This window comes from Balaenoptera acutorostrata, chromosome 20 (genome assembly GCF_949987535.1).
Source record: "Balaenoptera acutorostrata chromosome 20, mBalAcu1.1, whole genome shotgun sequence".
NCBI lineage: Eukaryota > Metazoa > Chordata > Mammalia > Artiodactyla > Balaenopteridae > Balaenoptera > Balaenoptera acutorostrata.
The window spans coordinates 7,134,980-7,153,841 of record NC_080083.1 but is presented as its reverse complement, the minus strand read 5'-3'; the positions used below and the strand labels follow the sequence as shown (position 1 = coordinate 7,153,841).

Here is an 18,862-nt window from a genome sequence, read left to right as displayed (position 1 = left end):
TGGTTACGCAATGATTTGTTTTCCATCTTCAAAACAACTATTTCACTCTTTCTCATGAAAGACAAGAGCAATCTGACAGCAATTGCTCATCAACCCACTGCCCAAATTCCATCCTACCCACGTCAGTACCCATGTTCTTAGCCTGCCCTCCCATTACAGTGGCTAAAAGGCCCTCCTCCTATCAAAGGCAACCTACCTGCTTTCTACCTGTCAGCATATAACACCTGGCTTTAAAAAAAAAAAAAAAAAAAAGAGAGGATAAACAACAAGGTCCTATTGTAGAGCACAGGAAACTATATTCAATATCCTGTGATAAACCATAATGGAAAAGAATGTATATATATATATAGCCAAACCACTTTGCTGTACAGCAGAAATTAACACAACATTGTAAATCAACTATACTTCAATAAAATAAATTTTAAAATACCTGAAATTTTTTAAAAAGAGAGATAAATCTATCCTTTGACCCCACTCCTCCAGGCCCTGCCTATTCCTCTGCTTCTCATCACAGCGAATATTTTCACCAAAAGACTTATTTATAGTCATGACCCCTAATTTCCGACCTCTAATGCTCTCCAGCCCAACTCCACTGAGGCTGATCTCCAGTATCACCAATGACCTTCATGCTGTTACCAAATCCAAGGGCACCCTGGACTCTTCTACAGTCCTTGGCCAGGCAGCAGCATTCAACGTTCCCTCCTTCCGGAAACTGTGACTTGTCATGGCTTCCATGGCGTCTCACGTTTTCTCAGGTAGTTGCCTGTCTGGATCTTCCCCTAAGCTCAATCTTAAATGTTCTAGAAATCTCCTGCCCCTACCCTTCTTGCCTATCTGTTCATTCTCTTTAGTGGCCCAACCCTTCCTGTCCCATAGCTTTCTACACGCTCTATTTCCTGATGACCCTAAATGCACTTCTCTAGCCCTGACCTTTCCCCACGTCCATCTGGCTACTTGCCAGCGCCACACTGACTATGCTCAGGAGAAATCTCTAACAGATCCAAAACAGAGCCCATCTTCCTCGCTTCAAAAAAAAAAAAGCAAAACCAAACCTGTTCTCCACGCCTCATTTGAGCAAAGGACACCATGATCCATCCTGTTGCTTCAGCCCCAAATCTAGGATCGTCAGCTTCTCCACCTTCCCAATCCAGTCCCTCTCAACTCCTGTCAATCTGCCTCCAAAGCTCATCCAGGATCCACCCACGTTTCTCCGTTTCCACTGCTGCCACCCTGTTCCCAAGGCACCACCACCACTCCCTATATCATTATCATGGTCTTCGAGTTGGTCTACGACGTCCCCTCTTCATCCCCTACGATCCATTCTCAACATGGCAGCCAGGGCGAACTTGCAAAACATTAATCAGGTTATATATATATCACCTTCTAATTAAAAGCATCCAAAGGCTTGGCACTCCTCTTTGAAAAAAAGAAATCCAAACTATTTAGCCTAACTCACAAAGCAATAAAGTCTGCCTTCTATTTACCTGATCCTTCATCATTTTATACCACTTCCCTTCCAGCCACACCAACCTTCTTGCTCTGTGCCATTCAGCGCAGGGTGGACCACAGCCGTATCTTGCTTTTTAAAGTTAGACTTAAACTAATGACAACTAAAATGTGAAATTCGGTTCCTAAGTCTTACCAGGCCCCTTTCAAGTGCTGAGTTGTCACACGGGGCTGCTGGCCACGTGACAAGTGCAGATACAGAACATCTGCATCGCTACAGAAAAGCTTGGACAGCGCTGTTTGAGCTTTTCCTTGGATGGGGAAGGTTTGGTCCCGCCTTATGGCTTTGGCATTCACTGTTACCTCTGCGTGAAGTGCCCTTCCCCCAGCAATTCATTCCCACGGCTGGATCCAGACATCAGCTTCAATGGGAGGTTCCCCCACAAGCACCGATCTAAAGAAGCCACCGTTTAGTTACTCCCAAGCACACATGAACCAATTTAATTCTGCACAGCATTTACCTCTGGCTGATGCTCTCCTTGTTTATTTGGGTTTGTCTGCTTATTGCTCAACTCTACACGCCTCCTCACCCCAAAGCAAACTTCCAAGATCAGGGACCCTGTCCGTCTGGCTCACAGCATTCCAGCGCCCGACACACCTGCCCGATTAGTATTAACTGACTGTTAGGCCCACGCCATTCGTATTTCCTTTTAAATCACCTTTTCTCCACCTTCCCTGCCACCACCCAGCCTGGGCCTTCATCCAGGCCACCCCGACGGCACGACAAACAGAATCCTGCCTCTGCCCTGCCTCGAGCCTGCAAACACTCGCAGGTGAATCTTGTTAGTGCTCCACCTGTCAAATCAATTCCCTGCCCATTCTGGCTCCAAACGGCCTCCGTGTCCCCAAAGGCGGCATGCTTGCTCCTACCTCGGCGCTGCTGTCAAGTCTCTCCCTCTGCTTGGGGCACCCTCCCTGTTTCTCGGTGAGGCCGCACCTTCTCCTGTCTCCCAGGTGTGGCCCAGGTGGGGGTGCTCTGCAGACACTGGCCCCGCCTCTGGCCTCCTCCAGCACTTCCTGTCTGCAGCCCGGCTTTGGCACTCACACACGCACAGAGGACAAGACGTTCCACCTTCCACGTACGCGCACACAGATCATCCCCGAGACGACTCCTAAGAGTGATGCTTCTCAAGCTTTACTGAGGAGCAGAGTCACCTGGAGAGTTCATAAAGGGCACACAGGTCAAGGCTTATGGGAGCAGGATAAGATCGGGGCCTCTGTCCTTTTCCCACATTCCCCAGGTGACTCGGAGACGCACCAAAATATAAGCTGCACTGCTTTTTTTTTTTAATTTATTTTATTGAAGTATAGTTGATTTACAGTGTTGTGTTAATTTCTGCCATACAGCAAAGTGATTCTGTTATACACATATAAACATCCTGTTTCATATTCTTTTTCCATTATGGTTTATCACAGGATATTGAATATAGTTCCCTGTGCTATACAGTAGGACCTTGTTGTTTGTCCATTCTATATATAATAGTTTGCATCTGCTAATCCCCAAATTCCCCCTCCATCCCTCCCTCATCCCTCTCCCCTTTGGCAACCACAAGTCTGTTCTCTACGTCGATGCATCTGTTTCCGTTTCATAGATAGGTTCATTTGTCTCCTATTTTAGATTCCACATATAAATGATATCATATGGTATTTGTCTTTCTTTTTCTGACTTACTTCACTTAGTATGATAATCTCTAGGTCCATCCATGTTGCTGCAAATGGCATTATTTCATTCTTTTTTATGGCTGAGTAGTATTCCATTGTATACATGTACCACATCTTCTTTATCCATTCATCTGTCAATGGGCATTTAGGTTTCCATGTCTTGGCTACTGTAAGTAGTGAGCTGCACTGATTTACAACATCAGATCTTCAACAGGAGTGGTTCAAGCCTTGTCCATTTCCACCAATCGGGAACACTTGGGAAGGGCCCGACTTGGTTAATGACCTTCTCTGACACAAGCTTGCTCTCCTGCAAGTATTGAAAGCTACCCCCTGGGGCAGGCTGAAAAATGGCCCCCCCAGATTAAGCCACATCTTAATCCCTGGAACCTACAACTGTCACCTTCTATGTCAAAAAGGGACTTGCCAGGTGCAATTAAACTAAGGATTTGGGGGTGAGAAGGTTTTGCTGGATTATCTGGATGGGCCCTAACTATAATCACCAGGGTCCTTGTAAGAAGGAGACAAGGTCAAAGAGGGAAGAAAAGCCAATGTGAAGCCAGAAATGGGGAGAAAAGGTAACAGGATGTGCAGCCATGAGCCACGGAAGGAGCTTTTACAAGATGCAAAAGGAAAGAAACGGATTCCCCCCAGATCCCCCAGAAGGAGCCAGCCCTGGGACACTGACTTTAACCTCGTGACTCATCTCAGACTTCAGACCTTCAGATCTATGGAAGAGGATGCGTTCTCTGAAGCTACTATGTTTGTGGCAATAGGAAACTAATACACTTCCTTTTCTGTAAGCATCCTGATTTTCTACTTAACTCATTATTGAAAGATACAAGAAGCTCCATTCAGACAGGGCTGCTTTGTTCATCTCTGTGTCCACAAGGCCTAGCTCAGGGCCTGCCATGCACATCCTCAAGGAAGGCCGATGTTCCAAGTTGGAATTTGGGACCTTCCCCAATGCGCCTGGTAGCCTAACCCCACTGGTGTTTCCAATAAGGGAAATACATGAAGTTCAGAAATAGGTCACCAAGCTTGAGCATCTTGGGGAAGAACTACTGTTGTATTTTGACTCGAGGAAACCTAGGCAGATACGCTCTTCTTTCTTAGACTCTTATTCTCATCCTGAAAAGTGTGTGGCTTCGAGCTGTGCTGTCCAATATGGTAGCCACTAGGCACATATAATGATTTAAATATAAATAAAAATTCAAATGAAGACCCAGCCTCTCAGTCACACTAGCCACATCTCAAGTGCTCACCAGCCACATGTTAGTGGCTACGGTATTGGATGGCACAAACAGAGACCATTTCCACCATCGCAGAAAGTTCTACCGGACTATGCTATTCTGACAGCATCTCTCCAAACATGCTTGGCTCCAGCTCCAGACCCCAAACTAGAAAACCTAAGGGGGAGAGAAATGCAGCCACCACACCCCATTCTACCCTGGAATTCATTCTTGAGCGTGTGTCCTAAGACGCAGAGCTTGGAGTGGTGTCCAGAGATTTTCATCCAAGTGTGATTTTTCGTTGAAAAGACTCTATCGTTGGAAAGTGAGAAGGAAAAGTAGCAGCTGAGGAAACTGCAAACGAGAGATCGGACTCATGCAGGGGTGAGGTGGGGAGGATGGAGATTAGAGAGGGAAGAAGCAGGGGAAAGTAAGGGGAGCAGCACGTAGGAAATGGACTCTAGTGATGTGATCACGGGCAGAAAATTCAAATGTCGAAAAGGAGGCCTCCCTGGAGATCTGAAAGCACATAAAGGAACAGCCAGCCTGCAGAGGGGCTGGACCACTGCTCAGAGAAGGGTCTGCGGGACAGACCTTCATCCGCCGTGGATACCCTGGTATCCACTCACCGTCCCCATAGTGGGCAGCAATAGTGTGGGGGGAGAGATGGGGAGAGGAAATCAACTGAATGCAAAAACACAGAACTTTTCCATACAGAAAATTAAAAACTGGAAAGTGGGGGGGGGGCTTCCTTGGTGGTGCAGTGGTTAAGAATCCACCTGCCAATGCAGGGGACACGGGTTCGAGCCCTGGTCCGGGAAGATCCCACATGAGGCGAAGCAACGAAGCCCGTGCGCCACAACTACTGAGCCCGCGTGCCTGGAGCCCGTGCTCCGCAACAAGAGAAGCCACCACAATGAGAAGCCCGCGCACCGCAATGAAGAGTAGCCCCCGCTCACTGCAACTAGAGAAAGCCCGTGTGCAGCAACGAAGACCCAACGCAGCCAAAAATAAATAAATAAATAAATTTATATATTAAAAGAAAAAAACTGGGAAGTGCACAGTGCTGCCGAGGCTGTGGGTAAATGGGCACTCGTAGACGTAGCTGGTGGAAGGGTAAATAGTTCTGCCTCGCTGGAGGCTGTCTGGCACTTTCTATCAAATTTACAAACACACTCTTTGCTCCAGGCTTTCAACTTCAAGAACTGATCCTTCCCTGACACTCCCCCGTGTGCAGAACGACGGACACACAGGGTATCCACAGCACGTAAAGGTAACAGGAAAAGATGAGAAGCAACCTATATGCCCATCTGTGAAATGAGTCAGGAAGGTATTAAAAAAACGAGGACACTCCTTCTATTGACTAAACTCCACGATATATTGTTACAGGGTTTAAAAAACAGCAGCAGCAGCAAGGCGAAGAAGAAAGAGGAAGCCAGCACAGGTGTGAAGGGAAATAAAGGCACACGTATATTCGCAGATATCTGCACTATTTCCTCTATGCCCACAAGAAACTGGTAACTTGCTCACCTCTGGGGAAGGGAATTGAGAGGCAGAGGACAAAGGGTAGGAGGGAGGCCAACGTTCACTCTATATTTTTTAGTGCCTAATAAACGTCAGAATTCATCTATATATGACCTATTCAGTAAGAGTAAAATTAACAAAGACACTTCTGGATATGTACACTCAACAGAGAGTTTAAAACTTACCCCACGAACACCCTTCTGCACGGATGCTACAGCCTCAGCGGGAAGACAGCACCTGCCAGGTGAGCGGGCCCAGGGGACCAGCTGCACAGCAGCCGGGAGCCCCCGGGTGCCACGGGCGCCTCTGTCCCCTCGCCCTGTAGCAGGTGTCACCTCCCCTGGGGTCCCGGGCCTCCGAGGAGGCGTTCCCAAAGCCCTGGCCCTCAGCAAACCCGGGCTGTGTTCCAGCCTTGGAAATGATCAGGAATAGCCCTGCTCCTGCCTAAATCCCAGCTTCTGGGTCCATTTCCGACCGGGGTGCCACCCCACCCCAGGGCGCCCACTGCCAGGGCAATGATACCCCGCCAGCCTCTCACACTAGGGGAGCAAATGCAAGCGAGTGCCACGGCTGCGTCCGATAATCACTATGGACACCAGCCTGAATCGGGTCTGTGTCCAATTAGCCACCCCTGCAACAACACCATAGCAACGAAGGTAATATTATTGTTCCACGAAGAGAAAATGAAACACAAACACACACACACACACACACACACACACACACACACGATGTGTTGTCCAACAGCTTCCAAAGCCACAGACGTAACACTTCTCCACGCCCTGCAACTTGTGCCTCTCCCTTCCCCATGACGATGCAGCTTCTTTGATGGGAAGCCACAGGCTCAGGCAATTACCTCTTCACAGCCTCCACGCTGCGTGCCCTTCACAGGGCTGCCCTCCTCCCTCTGCCCTTTTCCTGCTGGAGACAGAACGGCCTCCAGGTGAAGCTCCAAGCTGCCCTCAGCTGGCTGGCTGGCTGGTTTCTCCGGGCCAGACCCAAGCTGGGCACTGGAGTTTTGGTGGCTGCAGCCATGAACCACACACTAATCTTCAGACACAAATGTGGAAAGCATTAACCCAAATGGAAAGACATAAATCAGGAGGGGAGCTTATGGCACGGAGGAAAACAGCTCTGCTCGGAGAGCCCGGGCCGTTGCACAAGAGCAGAGTGAGTCACCCGCCAGCGAGGGAGGACCAAGGAGGGAGGAGGGGGAGGGGGAGGGAGGAGGGGGGAGGGAGGAGGGGGAAGGAGGAGGGGGAGGGGGAGGGAGGAGGGGGAGGGAAGAGGGGGGAGGGAGGAAGGAGGAGGGAGGAGGGAGGGGAGCTCCGGTGGGACTGATGGGTGGATGAGCGGGGGCAGGGGAGAGCAGTGCAAAAACACAGCTGTGGGTTCATTACCAACCACACTTCATCAGCAGCCTGGGGAGAGGGGGGCAAAATGTCACCTCCCCTCCCCAACTCAGGAAGTGTTTCAAAATGTGTCCTCTCCGGAGAAGACAGCAGGAAGGAGTCTTCCTAACAGCCAACCAGTCACCCTTTACAGCCTGCAGCTGTGTCCCGGGGAAGCAAACCCCAGGCCCCCTTGAAAGAAGGTCTGCCTTATGCTTCTTTGCTCCTCCCTGGCCATGCGTCATGTTGTTTTGGGGTCCTCAAGTCTAGGTGCCCATCGTGGGCACACAACGCTTATCCTACCTGCTTGCCCATCACTACCGTTTCATATCTTTTCTTCCTTTCCTTCTTCCAAACACCCCATACTCCACACAAGCTGCTGGGGACAAGACAAACCTATCAGCTTCGCCATCTCTGCTCCCTGGGGAGAACCTCGCAGCTTCCTGTAAGACATTGCCTCACCCACCAACTCCTCTGCCAAGATTGATTCCCAACCTTCAAGTTCTAAGCACCTGCTCCGAGCGAGGCCCTTCTGTCCCTGGGTGTGGCAGTGGGGAGGAGGAGCCCCAAAGAGGGAACGCAGCTGGAGAGGAGAAGCACCAGGAGGTCTGAGCCCTGGGGGTTCTAGAAATTACCATGGCAATGCCCTAGCTTTCAGCAGGACCCTCCCCATCTCCAGGCCATCTTCATCTTGCTCTGATGAAATAAGAGGTTGCATTTAGAGATCAGTGGGGTCCCTTAGACTCTGACAACGCTACCTAATGTAGTGGAACTTACACCCCTGTGAGTACAGACACACAACAGCCTGAGAGACTGGTAAATGACCCAGTTTTGTTGGAAGGTGACAAGGGATGGAGAAAAAGAGCAGAGCAGTATAAAGGGGTGGGCATGACAAGGTGAGCAAGAGAGTCAAAAGAGATGAAAGAGTGGGTTAGTTTCTGGTGGCTCTGTACCCAATTATCACAAACTACGAAGCTGAAAGTCACAACACAAATGTACTGTCTTCCAGTTCTGGAGTCCGAAGTCTAAAAAGGGGTCTCACTGGGCTACAGTCAAGGTATTAGCAGGGCTGGTTCCTTCGAGAGGCCCTGGAAGAGAATCCGCTTCCCTGCCTCGTTCAGCTCCTCGAGGCTGCCCTCAGGTCCCTGGCTCGTGGCCCCTCCTCACATCCTCAACCTCTTGCTTTTGCTGTCACATCTACTCCTGACCTGACCCTCCTGCCTCCCTCTTATAAGGACTCTCTGTCCTTACACTGGACCCACCTGAATAATCCAAAATCACCTCCTCGTCTCAAGAGCCTTAATTTAATCACACCTGCAAAATCCTGTGTGCCTCGTAAGGGAACATCCACAGGCTGTGTGGATTAGGACATGGACATCTTTGGGGGACCATTACTCAGCCCACTGCAGGGATCAGCCACGTGGGCTGCCAAGGCCCTAAGGAGGAAGCATGCCTGCAACACCCGCAGGAACGCCAGAGAGGCCGGTGTGTAGCAGAGGAATGAGTGAGGTGCAGGGAAGGAGAGGTCCCCAAGGTCAGGGAGGTCCCGGGCCCGACCGTGTAGCACCTTGTCAGCTGCGGTGAGGGCTCCTTCGGCTTCTACTCTGCCATCATGGGGGGCCCATCGGGATGTTCTGAGGAGCAGCGTGATACGATCGGACTTATTATTTGAAAAGGACAGACTGGGGTCTGGCGGAGCAGTCAGGAGGCAACTGCACTAGTTCAAGGGCACAAGGCTGGTGGCTGTGGCTCGGAGCAAGACGACAGCAGCGGGGGTGGCGAGGAGTGGTTGGATTTTTTAAAAACTCAGTTTGGAAGGAGGAGCCCACATGTTTACCTGACAAACTGAACATGGGACGTGAAAGAAAAGGCGGCGGTGGCGGGTGGGGGGAGTCAAGGTTTTTGGCCACAGCAGCTGGAGGGACGGACTTCCCATTTACTGAGCAGGACAGGCTGTGGGTGGCGTGATGCTTGGACAGGTTGAACAGCGATGCCAACTGGATATGGGTCAGGAGGTCAAGGGCAAAATGAGCAAAGACTGGAAATGGACTTGCCGACCACAGCTGAAGGCTCTCACTGTGGCAGGCATGGGGGCGGCGGGGGTGCTGCCAGGGGTCTGGGCTGGGTCCAACCACCAGGTTGGGAACTGGCGTCTGGACTTGACCCTGAGAGTAATGGGACGCGCCTGGGCCCCACGGCGGCCCGGGGTGTGGAGCCAGCCGGGATGACCCGGATTAATTCTGTGGGTCGGGCACCAGTTGCAAGAAAAGAAGGCAGAGGCTGAGTCAACAGGGATTGCGTCTCAGCCCTCGATTGCTCAACCCGGCGTTCTTCTACTTCTCACAGCCCAGAGGGTGGGAATCCCAGTCGTGGGGAAGGTCGGGGGAGCGGGGCGGGATTCAGGAACGGGGTCAAACGCCAGACTCCAGGATCCTTGGCTGCGGACAGCTCACCTCACTAGCCAGTCGGTCTCCGCCTGGCCCTCGAGGGCCCTCACTGTCCTGCCCATGAGTCCTGGAAGGCCTTCCTGTGTCCAAGCTGCTGGACGGTATCAGCGTGGTCCTACCTGAGGGGCCCAGTAAATCAGAAGGACAAAGCAGGTCAAGGGCAGGTGGCCAGACTGTGGGGCACCTCCCAGGGGACAACGTGCTGAAACATCTATTGCAAGCTGGATTCCCATGGCCCAACAGCACAAGCCTAGCCCTTTCCGGGCACTTTCATCCATTCATCCATTCATTCATTCGACAAATATTTAGTGAGGACCTACCCAGGGTCAGGCACTGCTTCTAGACATTTGGGGCATGGCAGTGATCAAATAAAAGGGGAAAAAACCCCTGCGTTTGTGGAGTATTGATTCCAGCATGCGGGTAAGGGGAGCACACAATAAAAACAATAAATAAGTAAACTATAAAGAGTATTAGAAGGCGATGGAGAAAAAAAAATAGAACAAGGGGAACCAGGAGGTCAGGGTAGACTGGGAGGGTGGGCAGCAATTTTAAATAGTCTGAAATGTGTCATACAGAGTGAAGTAAGTCAGAAAGAGAAAAACAAATATCGTATGTTAATGCATGTATGTGGAACGTAGAAAAATGGTACAGATGAGCCAGTTTGCAGGGCAGAAGTTGAGACACAGATGTAGAGAATGGACATATGGACACCAAGGGGGGAAAACTGCGATGAGGTGGGGATGGTGATGTGCTGAATTGGGCGATTGGGATTGACATGTATACACTGATGTGTATAAAACTGATGCCTAATAAGAACCTGCAGTATAAAAAAACAAACAAAACAACTAATACTAAACTTTCATTGGGTTATTTGTATGGAAATATGTTAATATAAATGTTTCAGACATTACATGAAATTTCTAAAAATCTTATATTTGTATTTGTATGGAAATATGTATGGAAATATGTTAATATAAATGTTTCAGACATTACATGAAATTTCTAAAAATCTTGTATTTGTATGGAAATATGTATGGAAATATGTTAATATAAATGTTTCAGACATTACATGAAATTTCTAAAAATCTTATATTTGTATTTGTATGGAAATATGTATGGAAATATGTTAATATAAATGTTTCAGACATTACAGGAAACGTCTAAAAATCTTATATGTTCTGGTATAATGTTATAAGTAATAATCCTAGTTATTACTTTAAAATGTATATCTCAGAAATAACTAATTTTCTTGTCAACTGCATTATTATGAACTTTCATCAAATCTTTAACCATGGTCATTTTTAAGTCTTTTGTCATTTACAGACAGTTCTGGGTGTACTCTGATGATTTTGCAAATATGTTCCTATAAAAGAGTTTCATCTTCAAGAAATTCATGGAAAAGACTCTGACAAGTACAGGTTTCTGGTAACTGACTGTACTGCTGAACTGAATGAATAAGCATTTTCAGAACTCTAATGAAAAACTGATGAACTCATAAAACTGCTAACAAAAGATCAAGATGAAAAAAAAGAAATTAATTACATGGGACTGAGTGAACTGATGAGGATGAGTATAATTTTTGTGACTTTCTGTCTGAATTAAAAAAAAAAAAAATCCCACAAGGACTCAGAGGAAAAGAATATACAAATCAATTTTCACTGCAAAGTAAAGGAGCTGTTACAGTGGAGGATTACTGGACTGAATGTCAATATTATGACATAGTATAAGTGTGTTTCATGTTTGGTAATTGCAATCATTGTTGCTTTTGTTGTGGTCATCCATGTACAATGCTTGGTGTCAGTCTATCTATCTCTTGTAAAAATAAAATACAGAAAAAAAAAAAAAAAAAAAAAAAAAAAAAAATAAATAGTCTGAAATGTTACAACCGCTTCCAAGTCACATTGGACAATCTTTCTCGCTCCTCAGCCCCCTCCTTCCCTCCTTCCCTCCCTCCCTCCCTCCCTTCAACAGTCACTGAGTGCTCACCCTAGGGCAGCCCCACGTGCTCCCCGCTCTCATGAAGATGTTTTATTTTACAATTTATTACATTTTATTATACATTTTATTCAAGGAGACAGAAGTTAAGACAGCTAGTAATTCCAGAAGGGTGATGAATGAGCAGAAACTCATGATCTCACAGGACTCCTGCAAGCACGCCCATCGCAATGGGGGACCCTCCCAAGAGTGTCTGATTCTTGGTCCAAGTCCCCAGCCCACTTCCTCCCTCCTACTTCATGTCCCCATCACCACCATGACCTGGATTAGCAGAAACCACAACTCAGTGGTCTCTCTGGAAGCTGCCCACAGACTGTCCTTACACCTGGCCCGGTCACCATCCCGAAGCATCGACTGGTTTTAGGGCCTCTGGATGAACTTGTCTGTTCCACGTTTCAGACTCAACATCTTCTCGAGGAGCACCAGCCCCCCCCCCAGCACACCCCCCCCCACCTCCGCCGCACAGTGGGCCCTGCCGGCCCTGCCCTCCCCTCTGCTCTGAGCGCCTCTGTCGGGCAGGTTCTGATTCCTCTCGCCCGGCTGGGCTCACTGCCGGGGCCACGGCGGCCCGGGAGCAGAGGATGACAGGAGAGGATGTCACACTCGGGCTGTCTGGGGACAAAAGGCGTTTGGCAGCTCACGCCTCTGACCACGACGTGCAACTCTCTTATCAGTGGCGCTAACCACCGGGGAGCTACAAGTGAGCTGAGCACAAAGGCTCTTCCTGTTTGGGGGAAAGTCAAGGCTGGCCTCTGAGGTACACCCTGACAGTCCTTTGGCCTCTGGACCCTCCCTCTCCTCCCCCTCTGCATCCAGCTGTGAGCCAGCTGGACCAGTGCTGGCCGCAGGCCCGGGTGGACGCCACGGCCACCAGTGGGGAGGAGCAGCCTCCAGGAGCTGGCCCAGCCACTGTGTCACTCCCTCTGCCCTGCCACAAACCCTCCAGTCTTACTCCCCCCTACAACTGGGGGGGGGGCACTTGAGAAGACGGGGCGCCGTCACTTTTCCTTCCTGCCGTGTTACTGAGCCTCCCCTAAATGGTTCAGCTAGACCAGGACTCAATCCGCAGACCGCAAGGATGACGCCCCGCTGAGATGCTCTGATCTCGCCACACCTCACAGCCGCGCGGAGCTCGGGGCCCCACGGCCCTCTGCGGGAGCCGGTACACAATCGGTACAGCAAGCAACCGGTGGGTCAGATCACGGGCTCTGGAGAGAGGTGGTCTGGGTACAAACCCTGTCGCTGACTGGGTGACCCTGAAGAAAGGATGTCACTTCTCTGTGACTCAGTTTCCCCACAGGTAAAATGGGCCTGGTAGTACCCATAGGTTTGTTGCAAGGATGAAATGAGGAAGTACATAAAGACACGGCATCTAGAACGGCGCCTGAAAAAATAGCAAGTGCTACATAAATGCTGTCTAGTATTATTAAATATTTTTGATTGGACAGGTGTTTTAAAATAAACTAACCACGGGACGTCCCTGGCGGTCCAGTGGTTAAGACTCCACACTTCCACTGCAGGGGGCTCGGGTTTGATCCCTGGTCAGGGACCAAAAAAATTAATTAATTTTAAATTAAGTAATTAAAAAACAGCCTATCCACCTGTGTGGCCACAGGCCCGTTCATTAGTTGAGAAAATAAAGTATAGGTACGGGGAGAGTACTGACGATCTAACCGTGTACCGCTGACACTGCTTGCTCATTCCTCGTCAGCCTCTCCTGGGCTTCTCCAACCCCACGCTTTCCATCGAAGTCTCGGAAGGCCAGGGGATTCCCGGGTGCCTCTAGCACCCCAGCAAGGAACTCAGCAACCCTCCCACCCAGGGCACACCACATCTCAGAATCCACGGAGACCCATCCTCTTAGGGGAGGGCTTGGGAGGCAGTGGACCCAGGGCTGCCTGGAGCTCTGTGGGCCCCTGACACAAAGCCCCCAAAGCACGTGGCGCGGCGTGGCCGCTCGCTAACGGCCACACAACATCCACCCTCCAACAGCACCATCAAAGCCCCACGCTCCAAATGCCATCAGCACCATGGCTCCTGCAGGTGGCAAGACGGAGGGAAAAGAACATCAGGGGACACCACTTAATGATGAGCCATGTGACCCAAACCCCAAGAGTGGGCTTTCCCATCTGTGAACTGTGGTGGTCTGGCTCTCCCAGACCCACCCTGCCAAGCACAGTGCTTCGCGAACAGTACAGCCTCAGAAACGGTAGGCCGCTGTGTTTGCCTTCACCCTGCCCTCCCACTGAAGACTTGCAAATAGCGCCTTCTCCTTGGAGAAGCAGCTAGTGCCTAAGCCAGCATCTCTTAGAAACCCTCACGTGTTGAGATAGGGACCCAGACATCCTTCACTGGAGGCATCGTCCCAAACACCTGGGTTGATGTGTGTGGCAGGTTTGCTTAACAGCCATGGGAGGGAGAGTGGAAAGCCCCCAGCTCAAAGTGAAAAACCCTGGTTCCCAACCACGTCGCCACTGCACAAACCAGTTACTGATTGCCATCAGCCTTGGTTCTCCTCACCCAGTAAACCCCAAACACGACCTGACACGCTGCAGATTAACTGAAATACATGTAAAGGTGTAGGCTGAGATCTGTATCTTTTTCCTGTATATCTTTAGATGGGGCTACGCCCCCCAGATTACCACAGCCTCAACACTCATGAGTCACCTGTTGGACCCCGGAAAGCACTGAAAACTATTTTGAGCAGGGGTCCTGGGGTTCCTGCATGCAACAGACTTCCCTGGAAAGCACGTTCAACACAGATATCGGGGCCCCACTCCTGCTTTTTGACTGAGCAGGTCTGGGGGGTGATGCTGGTCCAGGGACCACAGTTTGAGAAGCCCAGCCTTAGAATCTGAAGACTGAAGAAAGTGCACTAGGAATCACCCAACACGATCACAGAAGAACCAGGGGACACTCCATGCCCCGCGCCTGGTGAACAGCTCCTGGTCCTGTCCTGCTGTTGGCCTGACGCGAGGCTGTTCCAGCTCCCACCTCAGACACAGGCGGGGCTAAGGCCCCGGCTGCTTCCTGCCCCTTGGTGGGGGGGTCGAGCAGAAAGAGACCACTGGGTCCCCAGGCTGCTGCCTTCAATGCCCAGCCCTCTGGATAATCCTTCTCCTTGGTCCCAGCTCCTCCCTTCCAGGAAGAGGCAAGCCTGGCACAGGAGGTCTCAAGGCTGGGAGGGTGGAGTCCTAGGCCCCAGGGAAGGGAAGGGGCACGGTAGGGCCCTGGGGCAGCTGATTCTAGGCCAAGCCCCTCCATCCTGAGCACAGCCCGGAGACAGTGGGCTCTGAGGGGCGGGGAGCCGGGCAGGCACGCACACTGCACCCAGTGTCCCGGCCACACAATGCACAAGGGGCCGGCGGGGCAGGCGGCCAGGGCCCACTCATGCCAGTACCATCTCGAGCCCTTGCCAGGCCTCAGAGGGCCGGTGAAGAAGCTGGACTCTGTCCCGGGGCACAGTCGGGCTCTATTCTTATCTCAAGGGGGGAATGCGTGACTCTCCTTGCAGGGAACGGGGGGCCCCCCCGGCGAGGTGGGAGAGGGAACAGGGCCGTCCCTGTGCCTGAGAGCGCTCCCCACTCGGCTCCCGGCTCCGACTGGCCCCTGGTGCCAGGGCCTTGCACGAGCCTCCGACAAGGACAGGCCGGGCCGAAGGTGGACAAGGAAAAGTGCAGCCCGGCGCAGACTGGTCCTCACCGACGGCAGGACTCGGAAACCTGCACACACGGGTCCTAAGTGAGACCCAACAGGACGGGCCCGAGAGGGAAACACAGCCTCCTGGACACAGTTACTTACCAAATCCCAAAGGAAAGGGTCCAGATATCCTATGCACCCCACACACAGGCACAAGTTCCTGCTGGCAGATACCGGTCCCTCTCTCACCTAGCCCAAAACATCATTTGCAGGTGGCAACAGATCTCATCAAGACCTCCCTTTAGTTTGATAGAAGGAAACACAATGATTCTGACACGCATTCATCCAACTTTCTAGGTGTCTGAGGGCCGTAAAACAACCCACCAAAGAGCCTGGGTTACTACCATGGACTCAAAGACTCAAAGCACTCATTTCTTAAGTCTGCAAGTATAAACGCGCCCCGTGGTGGATGCAGTGATAGATGAGGGTGACAAGGGAGGTGCCAGGGGTCAGGGGGATGGAAGAGAAGTTGCGTGCACTGAAATAACTGAGGGATGATCAAAAATAAAGAAATGGGGCTTCCCTGGTGGTGCAGTGGTTGGGAATCCGCCTGCCAATGCAGGGGACACGGGTTCAGGCCCTGGTCCGGGAAGATCCCACATGCCGTGGAGCAACTAAGCCCACGCACCACAACTGCTGAGCCTGCGCTCTAGAGCCCGCAAGGCACAGCTACTGAGCCTGCGTGCCACACCTACTGAAGCCCGCGTGCCTAGAGCCCGTGCTCCGCAACAAGAGAAGCCACCGCAATGAGAGGGCCGCACACTGCAACACAGAGTAGCCCCCACTGCGACAACTAGAGAAAGCCCGTGCGCAGCAAAGGAGACCCAAGGCAGCCAAAAATAAATAAATTAATTTAAAAAAATAAAAAATAAAAATAAAGAAATGAATATTTAGTCATCACCCACTATGTCCTGAGTATGTAATTCTGTAAGGCAAGTATCAGCGTTCCCTTTTTTTTTTTTTTTTTTTTTGGCTGCGTTGGGTCTTCGTTGCTGCGCGCGGGCTTTCTCTAGTTGTGGTGAGCGGGGGCTACTCTTCGTTGCGGTGCGTGGGCTTCTCCCTGCGGTGTCTTCTCTTACTGCGGAGCACAGGTTCTAGGTGCACGGGCTTCAGTAGTTGTGGCTCCCGGACTCTAGGGCACATGGGCTTCAGTAGTTGTGGTGCGCGGGTTTAGTTGCTCTGCGGCATGTGGGATCTTCCGGACCAGGAATCGAACCCGTGTCCCCTGCAGGGGCAGGTGGATTCTTAACCACTGAGCTAACAGGGAAGTCCCAGCGTTCCCATTTTAAAGATTAGAAAACAGAGTCACTGAGAAGTCAAGAGATTTTCCTTAAGCAGTTATGTACAGAGCCAAGATTCAGACCTAGGCCTTCAAGTCCAGCCCTCTTTGCATTAGAGCAGCCCACTTCCTGGGAGCAAGACACGGAGGAGAGATTAGTGTTGGAGAGGGAGAAGGCGTCTCAGGCATAAGGGCGTTGGCAGAACGCGCTGCCACCCATTTTCCTTCACATGTGTCTCCTTTAGGCCTGCGGATCTGAGTCTTGGCCAGTGAAGGGGGCGGCAGGCATTCTCAAGGGCTGTAAATTGGTACCACCTTTCCGAAGGGCAACAATAGCATGGGTCAAAATGTACACCACAGATGTAATTGCAGAGCATGCTTCTTTCCAGGAGAGGATGCCTCACAAGGAATGTTGGCTTCAGTGATTTTAACAAAAGCCAAAAAAAAAAAAAAAGGAAAAAGAAGAAAGCAACCTCAGTGTCCATCACTAGGGGATTATAAATAATAAATAGTTCATCCAAATGATGAACTAATGGTGAACACTAAAAATAATGCTTAGATACATCTACTCATATAGAAAGATATTGAACATATATTAAGTTTAAAGAAAAAAATGCCACAGAGCAACTAAGCCCGTGCGCCACAACTACTGAGCCCGTGTGCCGCAACTACTGAAGCCCACGCGCCTAGAGCCAGTGCTCCACAACAAGAGAAGCCACCGCAATAAGAAGCCTGTGCACCGCAACGAAGAGTAGCCCCCGCTCACCACAACTAGAGAAAGCCCATGCGCAACGAAGACGCAACGCAGCCAAAAATAAAAATAAATTTTTTTAAATGCCTTAAAAAAGAAAAGAAAAAAAAAACAGGTTGCACAATTGCATATATAATATGATTAAAAGGGGGGAACATGGGCTTCCCTGGTGGCGCAGTGGTTAAGAATCCGCCTGCCAATGAAGGGGACACGGGTTCGAGCCCTGGTCAGGGAAGATCCCGCGTGCCGCAGAGCAACTAAGCCCGTGCGCCACAACTACTGAGCCTGCGCTCTAGAGCCCGCGTGCCACAACTACTGAGTCCGTGCGCCTAGAGCCCGTGGTCCGCAACAAGAGAAGCCACTGCAATGAGAAGCCCGCATACCGCAACGAAGAGTAGCCCCCCGCTCGCCGCAACTAGAGAAAGCCTGTGCGCAGCAACGAAGACACAAAGCAGCCAAAAATAAATAAATTTATTTTAAAAAGGGGGGGGGGGGGAAACGAGATTGTTCTTCCTTTCCCAGTAGGATGAAAGAGAGGGGTGAATGGTGACAGGGTGATGGGGGCGGGGGTGGGAGGGTCAGGGTGGTGCGGGGAACGAAACCAGGGGGTGAGGGGTCAGCTGAGGGTGGGAGTCGGAAGAGAACTTAGACTAACTCCTGTTTGGCCTTCCTCTGGACCAGTCTTAAAGGACTAGGAAACATCCAGAAAATACTGAACTAGTAAATCTTTTAGAAGCCCCTCCCCGCTGCTTTACTTATTAATACTCCCCCCCCCACTCCCCTCCCACCCTGATGTTCCACCTCAGTTCCCATCACGGACCGAGCCAGAGGGGCCTGGGCAAGGCGGACGCGGTGAGCTCCCAGGCTCTGCCCGCTGAGGGTGCTGCCGGTCTGTGGCCTGGACTCATGTGACACCCGCCTCTCCACCTCAGAGCAGCCCTCTCAGCCGCAGGGAGCCCACCGCAGGCCCTGAGGGGACACTACTCGGGTTCCCCGGACACCAGCTCACCAGTAGTGACCGACCCAGTGTACTCAGGGAGGGCACAGTTAATCGGGCCTTTCCTGCAAAGGGGGGGCCGCTTCCCAGCCAGAGAAAAGTACAAGCAGACCTCGGAGAGATGGTGGGTTCGGTTCCAGACCACCACAATCAAAGGAGTCACAAGATTTTCTTTTTTCTTTTTTGGTTTTCCAGTGTGAATAAAAGATGTTTACACTATAGTCTACGAAGTGTGCAACGGCATTATATCTAAAAAAAAGTACATACCTTAATTTAAAGATGCTTTATTGCTAAAAAATGCTAGCCATCATCTGGCAACGCAGGGTGGCCACAAACCTTCAATTGGTTTAAAAAAACAAAACAAAACAAAACAAGAACGCAA

At 50.7% G+C, this 18,862-nt stretch overlaps 1 protein-coding gene across 4 annotated transcripts in view; it reads right to left on the bottom strand.

The window, feature by feature from the left end:
* GAS7 (growth arrest specific 7) overlaps positions 1-18,862 on the bottom strand; it is a 199,977-nt gene that overhangs the window by 133,054 nt on the left and 48,061 nt on the right. The window contains exon 1 of one of the 4 annotated variants that reach the window (XM_057536125.1): positions 6,778-6,796. The exons of 2 other annotated variants lie outside the window; for them this stretch is intronic. The gene's annotated coding sequence lies outside the window, so the exon portion shown is untranslated. Of the gene's footprint in view, positions 1-2,376; positions 2,470-6,777; positions 6,797-18,862 lie in introns of those variants that run through there. One more of the 4 variants, XM_057536124.1, reaches the window with a different exon arrangement.